This window comes from Coenobita brevimanus, chromosome 17 (assembly GCF_032717465.1).
Source record: "Coenobita brevimanus isolate Jiangsu-jjx chromosome 17, ASM3271746v2, whole genome shotgun sequence".
NCBI lineage: Eukaryota > Metazoa > Arthropoda > Malacostraca > Decapoda > Coenobitidae > Coenobita > Coenobita brevimanus.
In genome coordinates, this window is record NC_136970.1 from 23,217,291 (window position 1) to 23,234,585 (window position 17,295).

A 17,295-nucleotide genomic window follows, 5' to 3' on the forward strand; every position below is an offset into this window, starting at 1 on the left:
AGCATACATTCCTTTCTCATATCCTTTGACTAACGCAAGAAAGCCTTGGTTTAATCACGCTTGTTCTAATGCTGTCCACAATAAGGAGAAGGCCTACACAAGGTACCGGAGCCAACCCACCCCTGAATCACATAATCTTTACGTTTCTGCCCGGAATCGTGCTAAGTCTGTTCTTCGCTCTACTAAAAATAATTTCATCCATACTAAATGTTCTCAACTCTCCAACTCGAATTCTTCCCGCTCCTTCAGGCACCTTGCCAAAAATCTTTCTAACAACTTTACCTCATCATCCTTCCCTCCTCTTTTCTACTCTGATGGTTCTGTAGCTATTTCTTCTACTGATAAAGCAGATCTCTTCGCACAGACTTTCTCCTCCAATTCCACCTTAGACGATTCCGGTGCTGTTCCTCCATCACTTCCCCCTTCTGACTTCCTCATGGCTAACATTAAAATTTATTCAGTTGATGTATTTTCTGCCATCACTGGCCTCAGTACTAACAAGGCATATGGGCCTGATGGGGTCCCTCCTGTTGTTCTCAAGAACTGTGCTTCAGTGCTTACACCCTGCCTAGGCAAACTATTTTGCCTTTCTCTGTCAACTTGTACCTTTCCTTCTTGCTGGAAGTTTGCTCTCATTCAGCCAGTCCCAAAGAAGGGTGACCACTCCCAACCCTCCAACTATCGTCCAATTGCTTTAACATTCTGTATTTCAAAAGTTTTCGAGTCAATTCTTAATAGAAAAATTTTAAGACATCTTTCCTATCACAACCTTCTTTCCGATCGTCAGTATGGGTTCCGTCAGGGACGCTCCACTGGCGATCTTCTCACCTACCTTTCAGACTCCTGGTCATCCTCCTTTCGGGACTTTGGCGAAAGCTTTGCCATTGCACTTGACATCTCAAAGGCTTTCGATCGAGTCTGGCATAAATCTTTAATTTCCAAACTGCCCTCCTATGGTTTCTATCCTTCTATCTGTGCCTTCATCGCTAGCTTCCTTTCTGGTCGTTCTATAGCCGCTGTTGTAGACGGCCATCGTTCTTCTCCTAGATCTATCAACAGTGGTGTTCCTCAGGGCTCTGTCCTATCACCAACTCTCTTCCTTTTATTCATCAATGATCTTCTAAGCTGTACATCTAACCCTATCCACTCATACGCTGATGACTCCACCCTTCACCTTTCCATTCGGTTCCCGCAACGCCCATCTCAACAGTTACTTCAAGAAACAAGGGATGAGGCTATGGCACACCTAATGTCTGACTTGGCTCATATCTCTGACTGGGGTAAAAATAATATGGTTGTCTTTAATGCATCTAAGACTCAGTTCTTACACCTATCAACCCGACAAAATCTTCCACAGGTATACCCACTAATGTTTAATAATATTCAGCTTAATCCTGCATCATCCTTGAACATGCTTGGGGTTTCATTTACTCGGGACTTATCTTGGAAAGATCATATTACATCTCTTGTAAAATCTGCTTCCAAGAGATTGGGTGTGCTAAGCCGACTCCGCTCTTTCTTTCTTTACCCCTGCACAATTGTTGACTCTCTACAGGGGTTTTATCCGCCCCTGTGTGGAGTACAACTCTCATGTGTGGGGAGGCTCCCCACATACAGCTCTTCTCAATAGGGTGGAGTCAAAGGCTTTTCGTCTCATTAACTCTCCTCCTCTTACTGACTCCTTTCAACCTCTGTCTCTTCGCCGCACTGTTGCATCTTTATCTCTTTTCTATCGCTACTTTAATGATCACTGCTCCTCTGAACTGTCTGCTTGCATTCCTCCACCTCTACGACGGGCGCGTAGCACCCTTCTGGCAGCAAACTCTCATTCCTTTTCTGTCCAACTCTCTAATGCAAGAGATGGGCAGAACCAATGGCATTCAGATGTAGTCCATCATTTGCGAATAGTGTTCGTTGCTCATAAAGCTGGTTCCATGTGTCAATGAAGTCAACTCCTTCCTGCAGGCAACATGACCTGACCCTATTATTTATACTAAATGCTTTATTGAAGAAGGCATTCCCTGTGCCAATCCTTGGAGTATTCTTGAAATTAAAATGTTATTAGTTTTCTCCTAGTAGCATCGAATCCTCCTCCTGTACTTCTCTATCAGCTCCTGTGATCAGGTTTGTACGACATCATTTGTACCTGTATGAATGATAACCGGGCTGTCATTTTCTGCATTCTCAAAAACGTCATCAACAGCCTCTGTTACATCGTCTACTCCTGCACCTGGGATACAAAAACGCTGTCATTTGTGTTCGTTATACATGATGACGTACGTGACCTCACTGCGAAAATGCTACAGGAAATTTGTCATGATGTCAACACAGAGCCAGCTCTGCTTCCTCTAGACGGTGAACACTTCACTCACAGAGTGGCAAACACATCAAAGGATGTAGGAGTGGATGTCAGTGCTCAAGTTTTCTGCACACATGAGCAGAAGGCTTTCTTCGAGATTAGGATATTTGATCCTGTGGCAGCATGTCATCGTGAACTGTTCTAGAGGCGCACGCAAGAGAAATAAATAAGAAAAAAAAACAAAACAGAAACTGTCAAGAAAGGAACCAACATGTGGACTACAATCGATTCACTTCCTTTGTGTTCACATCATCAGGTGGGATGGGTCCAGAGGTGATGAGATTCTATTCAAGACTTGCAGAGGTTCCTTCTGAGAAGAAGGATCTGCCTCAGAGTTCTCTTATCGCCTGGATGAGATGTCGACTGTCATTCTTCCTTGTGAGCTCTTCACTCCTATGTCTCAGGGGCACAAGATCATCAGCCCTCAGGCCTGTCTCTCTGGTGGGTATGGATTTTTTTTTTATGCAAGGAGGAAGGAACCAATGGCAAGGAGCCTGCAAATTGTTCCCTTCATGAAAGAACAAAAACAAGATAACAGAGAGCCAAAGTCAAGATCCATTTATTTAAAGATGCCTGGACACACTGCATTTGAAACACTAGAGGTCATAGACAGTAGGAAATACAGACAGAAGGAGAGAGTTCCAGAGTTGACCTTTTGCATGCACGAAAGACTTGTACCCCCTCTACAATATGTCTACCCCCGATGTATATATGCCCCCCCCCCCAATGCATACATGTCCCCAATAAACTTGCTGACCTAACATGCTTTCCCAGGGCCTTGCCTGGGAAGACGGCGCTACTGCGTCAGTTCAGAGCAGACACTTAAGAAGGGCAGACTATTTTGTTGTGAGCTCGTAATAAACTCCTTATCTAGCTGTTTGTACACAGAGTTTCTATCACCAAAGTATTGCAAGTTACATTTGGTAGCAGCGGTGTTCCAAACCATCAGATTCTGACCGCCTCCTAAAATATTTAGTGACACCAACAGACCAACAGATACACGACGTCTCGCATCTCACAGCCTCACCCCTCCTCAGTGCCTCTTGTGGTGTAATAACCGGCTGTGCTTCCGGGTGTACAATTTCTCTCACCAGTGCTCACCTCTCAAACAACCCCACCCACACACCTTGTTCCTGCCCGCAAGTGTCACCATCGCCGACCTACGCACCTGTTTCACCTGTTCCCAGCACCTATTCCGAACTCATCATAAATCCTGCCCCCATGGTGCCACTTAACACTGTCTGCCCATCGCCATTCTCTGAATGTGCACCTCAACAGGTCTACACCTGCCTTGTACCAATATCTGCCCCCACACCCCACCACTGGCCCCGACGCCGCCATACCCAGTCTTCACATGTGGTCTGAATTACGTGAGCCTCCTAGGACCGCCACTCCCTGCTGGTGACTCATCGCAGCATCTCTTCCCGTCTTGACTTAAGCCCAGCGAGAAGTTCCCCATCTTCTAAGACTCATCCAACATATCGCTCCAGTCTCGTCCCCAGCCACTCTCCTCTCCGACCAGCTGTCTCTCCACCACCGCCCCGCCCCGTCCCGCCCTGCCCCAGCCCTGCTACGCCCAGCCACACCTGCCCGTCATACATCACGTCAATCCCGTCTCTACTGTGTAACTATAGTATACCTTACCTTTCTATAGAGATTATCCTCTATTTTCTCTGCAGATTGGATATTTTGCAAATATTCCATCTCACTTCCATTACCCCGTTTTCATTTTCACCTACATTATTTATTATCCATCTCATCCTTCGCCTTTTATTTAAACCCTCCATCCCCTCACCTTCATTCGTTTTTACACCTACTCATGTATTACATTCTCTCATTGTTACATTATACATTTCCACCTACGTATCCGTCTTCATCCTTCATTTCATCTTCCATTGCCGCATTAAATGTCATACTTTCCACATCAACCGATTAACACCAGCCCTCTCGACCCGGAAACATCATCTGATCATACACCGTCTGCCGACTCTAACACGATCACTCACTTACAAAGTGGCAAAGAGTACCACCGCCCTGTACCTGAGACTCCCGTTTCACTTCCCGCAGAACCACTTACTACCCGTCCTACACTCGTAAATCCAGATACCTCCTCCTCTACCCCTACCTCTACACTCCCTTCTTCTTCCTCTACTCCTTCCCCTATCATTCCCTCTCCTGCCTCACTTCATACCCCGTCTTGCTTGCCCTTAACTACCACTACCTTCTCTCTCTCCCACTCCTCTCCTACCGCCACTTCTGCCCTTTCAGCTATGGTCACCCCTCCACAGTCTATCTATCTCGACGATGCCAATCATCCCAAATTTACTGGCCAGGACCCAACTTGGTCTGTCTATGATTTCCTCAGAGAAGTCGAAACCGACATCCACAATTGGCAGATCACCGATGAATCACTCAAAGTAGCCTACCTCATGGGTCGCTTGCACCACGGCAAATCGGACATCGGATCCGCGATCCGTGCAGGACATTTTGATAGCATTAATACCTTTGCTGATTTTCGTACAGAACTCATCAGCCTTTGTTGCCGGCATTCAAATACCGCGTCTCTCATGGGATTCATTAATCTCCTAAACCAAATGAGGACTTGAGGGTCCCCGTGCAACATGCCAAGCTCTGCGAAGCTGCTGCTGCCATGAAAGCAACTAGTAGTGAGATGCTCCAATTACTGGTAGGCACGAAATGGTTAGAAGACAAAAATGGCATTCCAGTGATTTCACTCACCAACTTTGCTGACTTAATTGGTTACCTGAGATTCCTTCACTGGCTTACTCCTAAACAGCGAGAGCTAGCCTTGGAAATCAGTTTCAATCCAGGCGATAAAATTATTCAGGTCACTAAAGCCATTCATGAAAGAACAGGTTTGAACTACACACGTCAGGGCACCAACCAACCCTTGGCCTCCTCAGTCTGTCACACCTCCACTACCCCAGACCAATCTCGCTCCCGTCCCACCACACGCGGCAGACCTGCCACGCATTGTTCTCCTACTGCAGGTCGTGATCAATCTAGCGTCCGACGGAACAGACAATCTTCGATTCTTTGCTGGCACTGTGGTCATCCTGGACATCGAGAATCCAGTTGCGACTGTAAATACAGACGTCCTCACTCCCAAACCAGACAGCGTACGCCTTCCCGCTCCCGTCGTCCAAAATGCAAATACCACAAATCCAGCACGACTCACACCACTGAGGAATGTCATTACCTGAACCGCCACCAGTCGGGGGAAGCGCCACGCCCGTATCGGACCAATATCATGTAGAACCAGAAACCCAACTCCCCATCCGCCATGTTGGTCCCATGACATCCTCGGGTTTAGTCATTCTCGGATGCAGTCATGACATACCAATGTCATTCTTCTTGGACACAGGATCTATAGTAAATCTGATCTCCGACAATTCCTTACATCTTATTCAAAGACATCACAACCACGTCAGTTTCCTAGAACCACCAGACATTAGCCTATGTGGTGTCGAAGGCTCAGAGTTTAAGGTTAAGGGAAGAGTCACCCTAGAAGTCAAACTACACAGAGATTTGCCTCCCGTCCCAATTGAATTTCATGTCACTAATGACTTGCAATATCCCGCAGATGCCCTTATTGGTTTCTCCACCATGGCACAACACTCCATTGCATTATTACCTGCCTGTGGTAGTATAGACATTTCTGGATTCCCAGTATACAGTATGGACTGTTCCCGTCCTGTTCTTATGATCAAATCAGTCCTTCAGTTACCTCTGTCCCGATCACTACCAAAAAGTCCAGACCAGCCCAAACCACCACCATCATCATCTGAGAATACAGAGATCATTCTTTTACTGACTGAGACCAAGGACATAAATTCCTCCATGTCTACTGATACATCTTCTCAGCCTTCGGAAATGGCTCTTACCTCCTCTCCCGACAACACTATCACTGACTCAGACATGTCTCAGTTACCTACCTCACACAGTGTGAATGATCTTCTCCAACACGCAGAGACGAAATGTGCAGTAATGAATACGTGCACAATTTTGTTACCGCACGAGTTCACCAAAGTCTCTGTTTGTGTTGCCGGTGCGAAAGAAGGAGTGGATGTACTAACACTACCTGAGACGTGTTGTGTGCATGGCTTGACTTATGAGTCAGCGTGGTGTACAGTCTTAGAGGACAGTTTATGCTACCTGTACTTGCTCAATATCACAAATGCTCCACTAAAACTTAAAAGTGGTGTAAAGATTGGAGACTTCCTAGTATACCCAGCAGCCGTAAAGGTGTGCCAGGATTCCTCAATTCCTACTATTCAGACTGGTGATAGTACGCCAATCGGTGTATGTACTATTAACTCTATGGGATCTGCGCCGACATATTCAACCGATATGCTCTCACATCTCACTTGCACGGATTTCCCAGAAAATATGCCTCAACTCCTCGACCTTCTGACCTCGTACAGAAACGTGGTTGCCTTACCCGGTGAACTGATGGGCAAAACAGACCTTGTCAAACATATGATTGAACTACTACCAGGAACTCAGCCGATTTACATACCAGCGTATCGATTTCCTCGCAGCCAGAGAATGCAGACAGATCAAATGGTACAGAACATGTTAGACCAGGACATTATTGAACCCTCCGTCAGTCCATGGAATAGCCCACTTTTCTTAGTACCAAAGAAGGATGGCAACTTTAGATCAGTAGTCGACTATCGTAAGGTCAATTCTGTCACCGTTCCAGACCGTTTCCCATTACCCGACCTCACTGATTTGCTAGAATCCCTTGGTAAAAGTAACATAGTCTTTTCATCTTTAGACCTCCTCAGCGGGTACTGGCAGGTCGAAATGGAAAAGTACTCTCGCCCAGTTACAGCCTTCAGCATCCCTTCCGGACATTTTCAGTTTAAGAGACTCCCTTTTGGTCTGAGAAATGCTCCTTCCGTGTTCATGCAACTTATCCATTCAGTCTTCAGCCGTATGATGGGACACTCTCTTTTTGGTTACCTAGATGATATCATTGTTGTGAGTAAATCCATCCCTGACCATTTTACCAAGCTCCGGCAAGTCTTTGAATGCCTCCAGCTCGCAGGCCTGAAAATCAGTCTCAGCAAATGTGACTTCCTACGAAAGAAAATCAAATTCCTAGGCCATGTCGTAGATGCACAAGGCATTCATACTAATGAGGATAAAACTAAAGTGATTATTAACTTCCCAGAACCTACCACTACCGAAGCTGTACGACGTTTCCTGGGCCTCAGTGGCTATTATCGTAGATTCATACAAGACTACACAAAGATCTCCGCTCCTCTGACCCACTTACTCAAGCAGAATGTGCCCTTTGTTTGGACTAACGACCAGTCACAGGCTTTCCAAAAGCTAAAGACAGCTCTTGTAAATGCCCCTGTTCTAGCGTTCCCTGATTATACCAAACCCTTTCTTCTCTGCACAGATGCCTCAGGCACTGAACTTGGTGCCGTTTTGATGCAACTCGATGAAGCATCAAGAAAGCGCGTAATAGCGTATGCTAATCGCACCCTTACAACCGCTGAACGTAACTACAGTGATACAGATCTCGAAGCACTAGCGGTAGTCTGGTCTTTGAAACATTTCAGAGATATAGTCTATGGTTATCCAGTGCATATCCAAACAGACCACCTTCCACTATGTGATTTGTTCAAGAACCGCAACCTAACAGGTAGGCTAGCTAGATGGTCCGTCATCATCCAGGACTTTAATACCACTTTTCAATATGTACCAGGCAAGTTGAATGTCGCAGACGCACTCTCACGTCACGTAGCAGCAGCTATAACATCACTGCAGCCCGAAGTAACTGAAAACACTACACTAAAGTCAGAAGTTGTTCGAAACTTTCAGCACCAAGACCCCATATGGTCCAAAGTCATTTATTTCCTAGAATCTGGCGATGCCTCGACCTTACCTACTCTGCCAGTATCACTAGATGAGTTCATGCTAGATGATGATCTCTTGTACAGGAAAACACTCCTAACAGGCAAAGACATGCCCAATCGCGAAGTACGCAAACTTGTTGTCCCCACTGCCCTGATACCAACGGTTCTTCACATTGTTCATAATACCCCTCAAACTTCCCATCCAGGTAAAGACCGATGCTTGACCAAGCATATCTCAAGTACTATTGGCCAATCATGCGGCGCGATATCAATGCCCACTGTGACTCTTGCTTCTCCTGCCACCGCCACAAAGGATCAACCAGCTTACCTGCACTACTCTTACAATACCCAATCCCATCACAACCATGGGAAACTGTCTCAATCGATCTCTTAAAACTACCTCTCACGGAATCCGGTGCTGAGTACTTGTTCATAACGGTCGACCACTTCTCGCACTACTGTGTCCTCGTACCCCTCTCCGACAAGACTGCGAAGAGCGTTGCACGTGCCTTTGTAGATCACGTAATTTTGCCCGTTCAGTACCCCTCATACCATTCTTACTGACAACGGTACAGAGTTCAACAATAGCCTTCTAGATGAGATCTGTCGCCACTTTCATATCAGTAAGTGCAATGTCGTGCCTAACCATCCGGCTTCCAATGGCCTTGTAGAACGCCACAACCGAAAAATCTTAGAGTGCCTTAGACATCTAGGCTCCCATAGTTCGTCCTGGGATGACTGGATTCCCCAAGTGGCATCCTCAATCAATAGCTCCATCAATGTATCCATTGCTGAATCTCCCTTCTTCGTCCTCTTTGGTTTTGACAAGGACCTCCCATACTCTCTCTTATCCTCAAAGCCAGAACCCATCTACAACATGGATGATTATGTTAAACTAAAATTGGCCAACTTCCAGACAATCCACCAGTATGTCCAATCCACTTTGGCTTCCTCTCAGGAGGACATGCTGCAGCGCCAACATAAGTCCACCTCTCCCATCACTATCAATGTAGGCAATCTTGTCTTTGCTCGTTCCCATATGCGTTCCTCTAAGTTGGATGACAAATTTACAGGGCCCCACGTCCTGACTCAACAAGGCTACAAATTTCACCTCCAGGACCTGTCCACTAAGGACACCAGATGGGTCCACGTCGATGACTTAAAGTGAGCACCCCGTGGCCTCGTGTTGGAAGAGTCACTTACACAACCTCCTGACCCCCCTTCCCCTCCACACACCCTCAGTCTACTCCATCTCTACCTATCCCTCCGTCTCCTTCATCTCCACCTACACCTACCCATTCATCCACCAATCAATATCGGTCCAAACTGCGCTCTGCCCATCACCCTCTTCAAGACCTCTCCCATTAACTCTACCCTGATTTTCTAGGTACAATGTTAGCAGTCTACCTGCTGGCAGTGCTGACCCTCCTGGGGTCTGGGTCGGGTCAGGACGATGGTGGAGTACGTCCCGGGGCCTTGGTCGGCTCAGGAGGCGAGGTAATGCTTATCGACGAACTAGTCTCCCTGCGCTACGATCTTGCGCCCCTGGCCGACGTAGCCATTGCCCTACCTGCCTACGTGCACCAGCTCCATGGAATCAAGACCCATCTCATGGCCATCACGGGGACACACAACCCAAATCAGTATATCTATAACCTTTTCCTACCTCTCTCCAGGCAATTGCAATCTATAAGTAACAGATTCACTGAGCTCAATGACACATTTTCCATTCAGACACCCGTTGGTTGTTCTCGTGTGAAACGAGGTCTCTTCGACTTCGGCAGTGAGATTCTGAGTGGCTTGTTTGGCGTTGCTACAGCCCGTGACATTTCTGGCTTCAAATCTGATCTCGCTTATTTAGCTTCCACCCTAGAATCCCAACGCCGAGTCATCAAAATCCAACACACTATGTTACAGAAGCTTACGACCCACGTAAATGAAGTCACGTCCACTCTAAACAACTTCACCGATATCTTACAACGACACCTTTCAGATCTCAACGTTAACTCTCAGTTCTTCTACCTCAAACTCAACATGGATAATCTCCAACTAGCCACTGACTCTCTCCTGTCTCAAGTCTCTACCCTGGTTCGTATCCTGGTCGATGCTATAAATGGACGTGTCACTGCCGACTTAGTACGTGTCTCAGCTCTCCGTTCTGTCCTGGAATGGGCTCACTTCATCTTCGGTCTATCCCCAGTCCTCCCCTACTCCTCCCTCGAATATTATTATCCTGTTCTCGAAGCCACTTTTCTCACCAAATACGTCGTCGTCCATATTCCTCTCCATTCTGCCATAACCTTTAACCTTTTCCACATAATACCCTTCCCTTTCCGCCTCAGCAACTCCTTGTTACAAGTATCTGTTCCTTCAGAATATTTCCTCCTCTCCCATGATCATCTTTCAATGACCTTCCTTTCTTCCACAGACCTCCAGAAATGTTCCTCCCTTACTCCGACCTCTCGTCTCTGTGCTGCCCACCTTTTCGCTATCTTCCCTAGCAGCGCTACACCCTGTGAGTCTGCTTTAGTTCGCAACCATTCCATCTACTCGGCCTGTTCCTTTGTACCAGCTCCTGAACTCCCGGTCCACCATGTTCACCTCAACCATGTCCAGTACTTCTTCTTTGCTGTTCCCATCTCTGTCACAATCATGTGTCCTGGTTCTTCGGTTCGATCCGTCCCCGCTAGTGGTCTCTACAAAACACCAGACTATTGTACCGTCAAATCAGAGTCCGTCATCACTTACGCCACTTGCTATCACCAAGCTGTCCATACACACTCCTATGACAACTTTCAACCAATCGATATGCCTTCAACCCTACCATCTGCCAACATTACCATCACCTCCCCTAACTTGCGCATGCTAACATTCCTCAGTGACAGTGACTTCATTATGGATCAATTTTCTCTGGCTTTCAGCCATTCCTGGGTTCATCCAACAGTTGTGTTTCCCCCTGTGGTTATCGTTTTCATAGGTTTTCTACTCATCATATGTGCAGTGCATTGTTGTGTCAGGAAAATGGAACGCCGACTCCAGGAAATCAGAGTCGCTACAGGCCTAGTACGCCCTACACACGACGTAGAAACTCCTCGTACTTAGTGCCCTCACATTCAGTGACTACCAATGCCATCTGACAATTAACCAAACTGTGAACGGAACTCTTCCTATTAGAAAATGATGGTAATTCTTTAATGCATTATTGAGTGACAGTGTATCCTACAGAAACTAACAAAAAAAAAAAATGAACGAAGAACAACAAAAGAACTCTCATATCTACTCCTTGTTTATCCTGTATCAAGATATTATTGTATAATCCCCATTATGTCTCTGTATACCTTCGACCCTTACTGGACACATACCTATTAATCCTTGCATATCTTATATGTATATATCCTTCTAATTCCCTCCCCTATACATGGTCATGTCTCCCCTACTGCCCCTGTATCATACTTATCCCTTGTACAAACCTCCCCGACCCTGCCTTAGTGCTATAATGAAACACCATATAACTCCTGGTGTCAGGAGACACCATCTCAGCTACCCGGGGGAGTAGTGTACCCCCTCTACAATATGTCTACCCCCGATGTATATATGTTTTCCCCCCCAATGCATACATGCCCCCACTAAACTTGCTGACCTAGCACGCTTTCCCAGTGCCTTGCCTGGGAAGACGGCGCTACTGCGTCAGTTCAGAGCAGACACTCAAGAAGGGCAGACTATTTTGTTGTGAGCTCGTAATAAACTCCTTATCTAGCTGTTTGTACACGGAGTTTCTATCACCAAAGTATTGCAAGTTACAGACTGGGAGTAACGATTAACTCTTGCATTAGAAAGTTGGACAGAAAAGGGATGAAGGCTTGTTGCTAGATGGGTTACACACCCACCTTAGTGGTAGAGGAATGCAAACAGACAGTTAAGAGGAACAGTGTCCATTGAAATGGCAATAGAAAAGAAATAAAGATGCAACAGTGCAACGAAGAGACAGAGATTGAAAGGAGCCAGTAAGAGGAGGAAAGTTAATGAGACGAAAAGTCTTGAATTCCACCTTGCTGAGAAGGCACCTCTCCACACATGAGAGTTGTACTCTACACAGGGTGAATAAATCCTGTGAATAAAGTCAGGAATTGTTTAAGGGGTAAAGAAGGCACGGAATTGGCTTATTACTCCTAATCTCTTGGAATCAGAATGTACAAGAAAGGTAATATGATTATTGCAAGATAATTCCCGAGAGAATGAAACCCCAGGAATGTTTAAAGATGATGCAGGTTTGAGTTAAATATTGTTAAAAATTAGACGATTACGAAGCTACTGTGGTCGGGAGCCCCATGGACCTGCTACTCCAATAGATAAACGTTTTTATTAGCACTGTAATGTTAAGTGGAAAAATTAAGTAATAAAAGTAGTAGTATCTGTGGTACAGTGGTAAAGTGTGTATTTTCGTACACTGGAAAACGAAGGTTCGCGCTCCCCCAGGGTAATAAACTTTGGGAGCGTTCTCCTGACCATGTACTGCTTTGGCGGACATAAGGGGTGCTGTGGTTGAACCAGTGTCACATACTGTAATGTATGCTTGCACCCAGTCGGCTTAAGCGGGCCGATTACACTTGGTTTGCAGACAACACACACATCCGTAGCCACTCCAACAGTACAACTACACTTAACGAGCACTTCTCACCCTACATACAATCTCTACGAGACAGCCTAAGCCACTTGGTAGAGATACGTAGGCTGTATCGTCCCCACTTTGGTCAGGATAGGCCGGTCCTGCAGTGGATACTCAAACGGCTGATGATGATTATGGTGATGATGATGATGATATGGCTGGCAGCCACAGCCGTTGGCTTGTTTGAGGCCAACTGATTATAGCCTATTATGAGGGTAAGTGTTACCCCTCACATTACAGTTCCAAATCGTGAATTGTATTATGAAGTTGCTTTTGATCTTCATAATATAATTCCCAATTGGATGGAGGTAATTTAAATTTTATTAAAAGGTAATAATAGTAGTAGTATGGAAAGTTGAGAGGGGATAACGTACGCAGGGGGTGAAAGCGTGGAAAGAGAGAGAGGGGGGGAAATTTAAGGAGGGGTGTAGTAGCGTGAAAGAGCGTTGGGGAAAGGCAAGGCAGTGAGGTGAGGAGAGGGAAATGCGTGAGAGAATGTTACTGGGGAGGAAAGAGATGGCGTGCAGGGAGCGAGGGGAGAACATGAAGGGTTAGGGAGAGAGAGAGTATAGGAGCGAAGGGAGAGGAAAGAAGGTAGAGGGAGGGAGGGAGAGGATTGTGTTGGATTATGTGGAGAAGGAGGGAAAATGGTGAGGGAAAGTAGGGGGAAAGTGGGAAAATGGTGAGGGAAGGTAGGGGGAAAGTGAGAAAATGGTGAGGGAAGGTAGGGGGAAAGTGGGAAAATGTATGAGTGGCTCTGATGGTGTAGCATTGGCCTCACGTTTAAGAGAAGGGTAGGCTCTGGTGTGGGTTCGAGCGCCAGTTACTGACATTGAGTTTGTAGGATGGACGCTCACAGAATAAAGCCAGTCCACAGCAATCTGATAACCAAAGCCTACACCATATCACAATCGACATTCACTGCTGCTTGTGCCTTGTATCTGCCCCAAGCCTACACCATACAAGTGTCTATAAATATATTTTTTGTTTCATCGTCTTTGGCGTAAGCCTGCACTTCTGTTGTTTCATCGTCCTTGCCGTTTATTTATTTATTTATTTTTTTTATGTGTCCGACTGTGGGCATAGGCTTCATAGCCTGCTATCAAGGCCCAGCAGTCCTCCTACATACCATACACCTCTACATGTCACCACTTCGGCGTTAACACCCACCGTCCATATTGAATACATGCTAGGGCTGTCTCAAACAGGACTGGTGTATTGGTATTAGCGGGGGTATTTTTACGACATGTCGGCGGGTCTTCTGGTAGATCAGTAAAGCGTGATTTAATGAAATTCAAATCCTTAAACTGTTCCCTGCTCCAGCGGGGATTTGAACCTGGGTCCGTTAGAACGGTAGGCCACCTCTCTACCGATTGAGCCACGCCTGCTTTACCCTGACCATAATACCATTTTCAACACGGTCGGTTGGATATCGTATCTGTGTCCTGTACTTTTAACGTATTTATGTATTTGTTCTATTTCCAGATTGATTTTGTTCAACTTAAGAGATTAAGTTTGTGTGAGGGGATTTATGGAGAGTGTATTTAACCCGGTCACTGCACATGGTGTCTCCAGATTATAAAAAGTACCCGGAAAGAGAAACAATTTAATGCGTCATCAGACTGAAATAGAGGAGACAGGGACGAACGTAAGGGGAAGAGGAGGAAGGGAAAACGTAGATGGGCAGGGAAGGAGGGGGAAATGTAAAAAAGAAAGGAGAGGAAAACAGAGATTGGGAGGAGAAAATGCCGGGGGGGGGGGGGAATGGAGAAAGGAAGAACGTAAAAGAAAGAGGAGGAGGGCAAACCTGTATGGGAAGAGGAAATGAGGAGGGAAATACATAGGGAAATGGGAGGAGAGGAAACAAAGGAATACGAGAGGAGGGGAAAACGCAGATGGGGAAGGGGAGGAGGGGAAAGGTAGAGGGGAAGGGAAGGTGGGGAAAACGCAGCGGGTGATGGGGAGGATGGGAAAACTTTGAAAGAAGGAAGGAGGGAAAGAGGAGAACGTTCAGAGGAAAGGGAGGAGCGAAAAATACGGGGGGGGGGGGGAATCGTCCATCAAAGATCATCAAACCATCAATATAGAACCACCAACATCATCCGTCATTGGTCTGCACAATTTATTCCACGTTTTCCTTGCAAAATTACATACCTACGAGGCTGATTTATGCCAGAGAGAGAGAGAGAGAGAGAGAGAGAGAGAGAGAGAGGGGGGGGGTTGGCTGGGTTATGGTGTGTGTTTGTGTGTGTATGTGTTTTTTTTTTTTTATGTGACCGACTCTGGGCATAGGCTTCACAGCCTGCTTTCAAGGCCCAGTAATCCTCCTACGTACCGTACACATCTATATGTCACCACTTCGGGCTAACACCCACCGCCCATATTAACCCGTCACGTCCTGAGGTTTTCCGCACCTCCAACATCCCCCAGTCCCGAGGTATTTTCGATTTTTTTTTTTTTGGCTACAACCTTCGCTTCTGGTGAGAAACATCGAAAATTCATAGAGAAATCGCTCACCTGAGGTTTAAAGTGCCCAATCCAGGTAGGAGTTCCTCCTTACCTGAGTAGGTTTTCTAACATGCTGGCACCAAAGAAAACGAGTTCTATGGGAGGGTAACTATTTTATCCACTCATAAACGGTATTTATTTATTTACTTGGTACAAATGTATATGTAGTATGACAGTATATTGGTTTTCAAGCAGTAATAAAGGCATTATAAGCATTGTTTCACTCACTAACTAATCACCATACCTGACCTATTTTTGCCACATTACCTGATCATTATTTCTGGCTGTTTCTTCTTCTAATGCTATGTAAACATTGTCCTCCACATTGTCATCGATTGGGGAATCACTCTGGCCCTGAATAACTTTACTAGCCAGGTCACTGGTAACAGGTCCTTTGCCAAGACAATGGCATGAGGGGGGGAGGGGGGAGGTTATGCAGTGTAAGGCATTGTCCCTGCTTGGTATCTTGTACAGGAATAGAGGAAGGTGTCCCGTGTATACATACGAAAAATCACATGCGAAAATTGAAAATTGTGCAAATTAGGGACCTTGCAATTGCACGACGTACTGGTACGTCGCCGGGACTGGCAAATGCAAATCGTTGCAACGTACCCATACGTCGACGGGATGGGGCTGGTTAAATACATGCTAGGGCTGTCTCTTACAGGACTAGTGTATTGGTATTAGCGAGGGTATTTTTACGACGTGGGGGGGTCTTCAGGTAGGTCAGTAAAGTCTGATATTTATGAAATTCAAATCCTTGAACTGTTCCCTGCTCCAGCGGGACTTGAACCCGGGTCTATTAGGACTGCAGGCCAACTCTCTATCGATCGTGTGTGTGTGTGTGTGTGTGTGTGTGTGTGTGTGTTGGGGGGGGAGGATATCGAGTCAGGTTTCACATCATTTCGCCGTAATTCGCAGGGGTTGTTATCGTTTTTGCTGACTGATGTAATTCTTTCCCGAAATATCAGAGATGAGAGAGATAATGGAGGATTTCCGAAAATACTGTCTGGCTATTCGTGTAATTTGTCTGGGTCTGGGTTGAGAGAGAGAGAGAGAGAGAGAGAGAGAGAGAGAGAGAGAGTGCAAATCGTATCTAATTTCAAAAACAAGCCAGACTACTCGGGAGGTTCCTGAGCTGAAAAAAAAATAAATATTTGTAGCTGAAGATCATAATTTGGAGGCAAGTTATAAAGAGCAAGTGGTCTTCAGAGATGAATAATATTGTTTGGGGTTAAGAGTAATACACCGGCACCGTCGGGATATTGTCTTTAACCAGTTTTCTAAGAGATGTTTTCACTGAGCTGAATAAATTCGTCTGGAGTTAGCAAGAACAGAATATGTCCCCATACAAATATGGGGACATATTTACAGTTACTTTTGCTACTGTCAGACCGTGAAATTCAGCTTTGAACTAATTTTTCGAACTAGAGAATTTCGATACAGCTTTTGTTTACTCCTTCATCACTGGAGCTTGTTAAGTGGAATAAAAACCCCTGGAGATAATAATGATAAAGATATTATCAGATAGAGCGGATTAATTTAAAGGCGCCCCTGCATCTTTTAAGGACCTTGTACTAAAACGTACAATAAAAGGTGTAACTGTAATGCAAAACGTAATTAAAATGTAAAGCTGAGAACAAGGACCCCGAGCTGTCCACGCAAAACGTCGCCTGGTATGCCTCCGCCAAGTCTTGCACAAGGACTCGTGATATAATCTCCATGACAGGGTTCATTGTGGGTTGAAATGAGATTGAAAAACTAAGTAGACCCCAGATGACCCTGACCTTTGACCTTGCTGATCTAAGTAGTTCATCATCCGTCCATATTTTATTATCTACAAAAATTTGGTAAAAATCCGTCTAGGG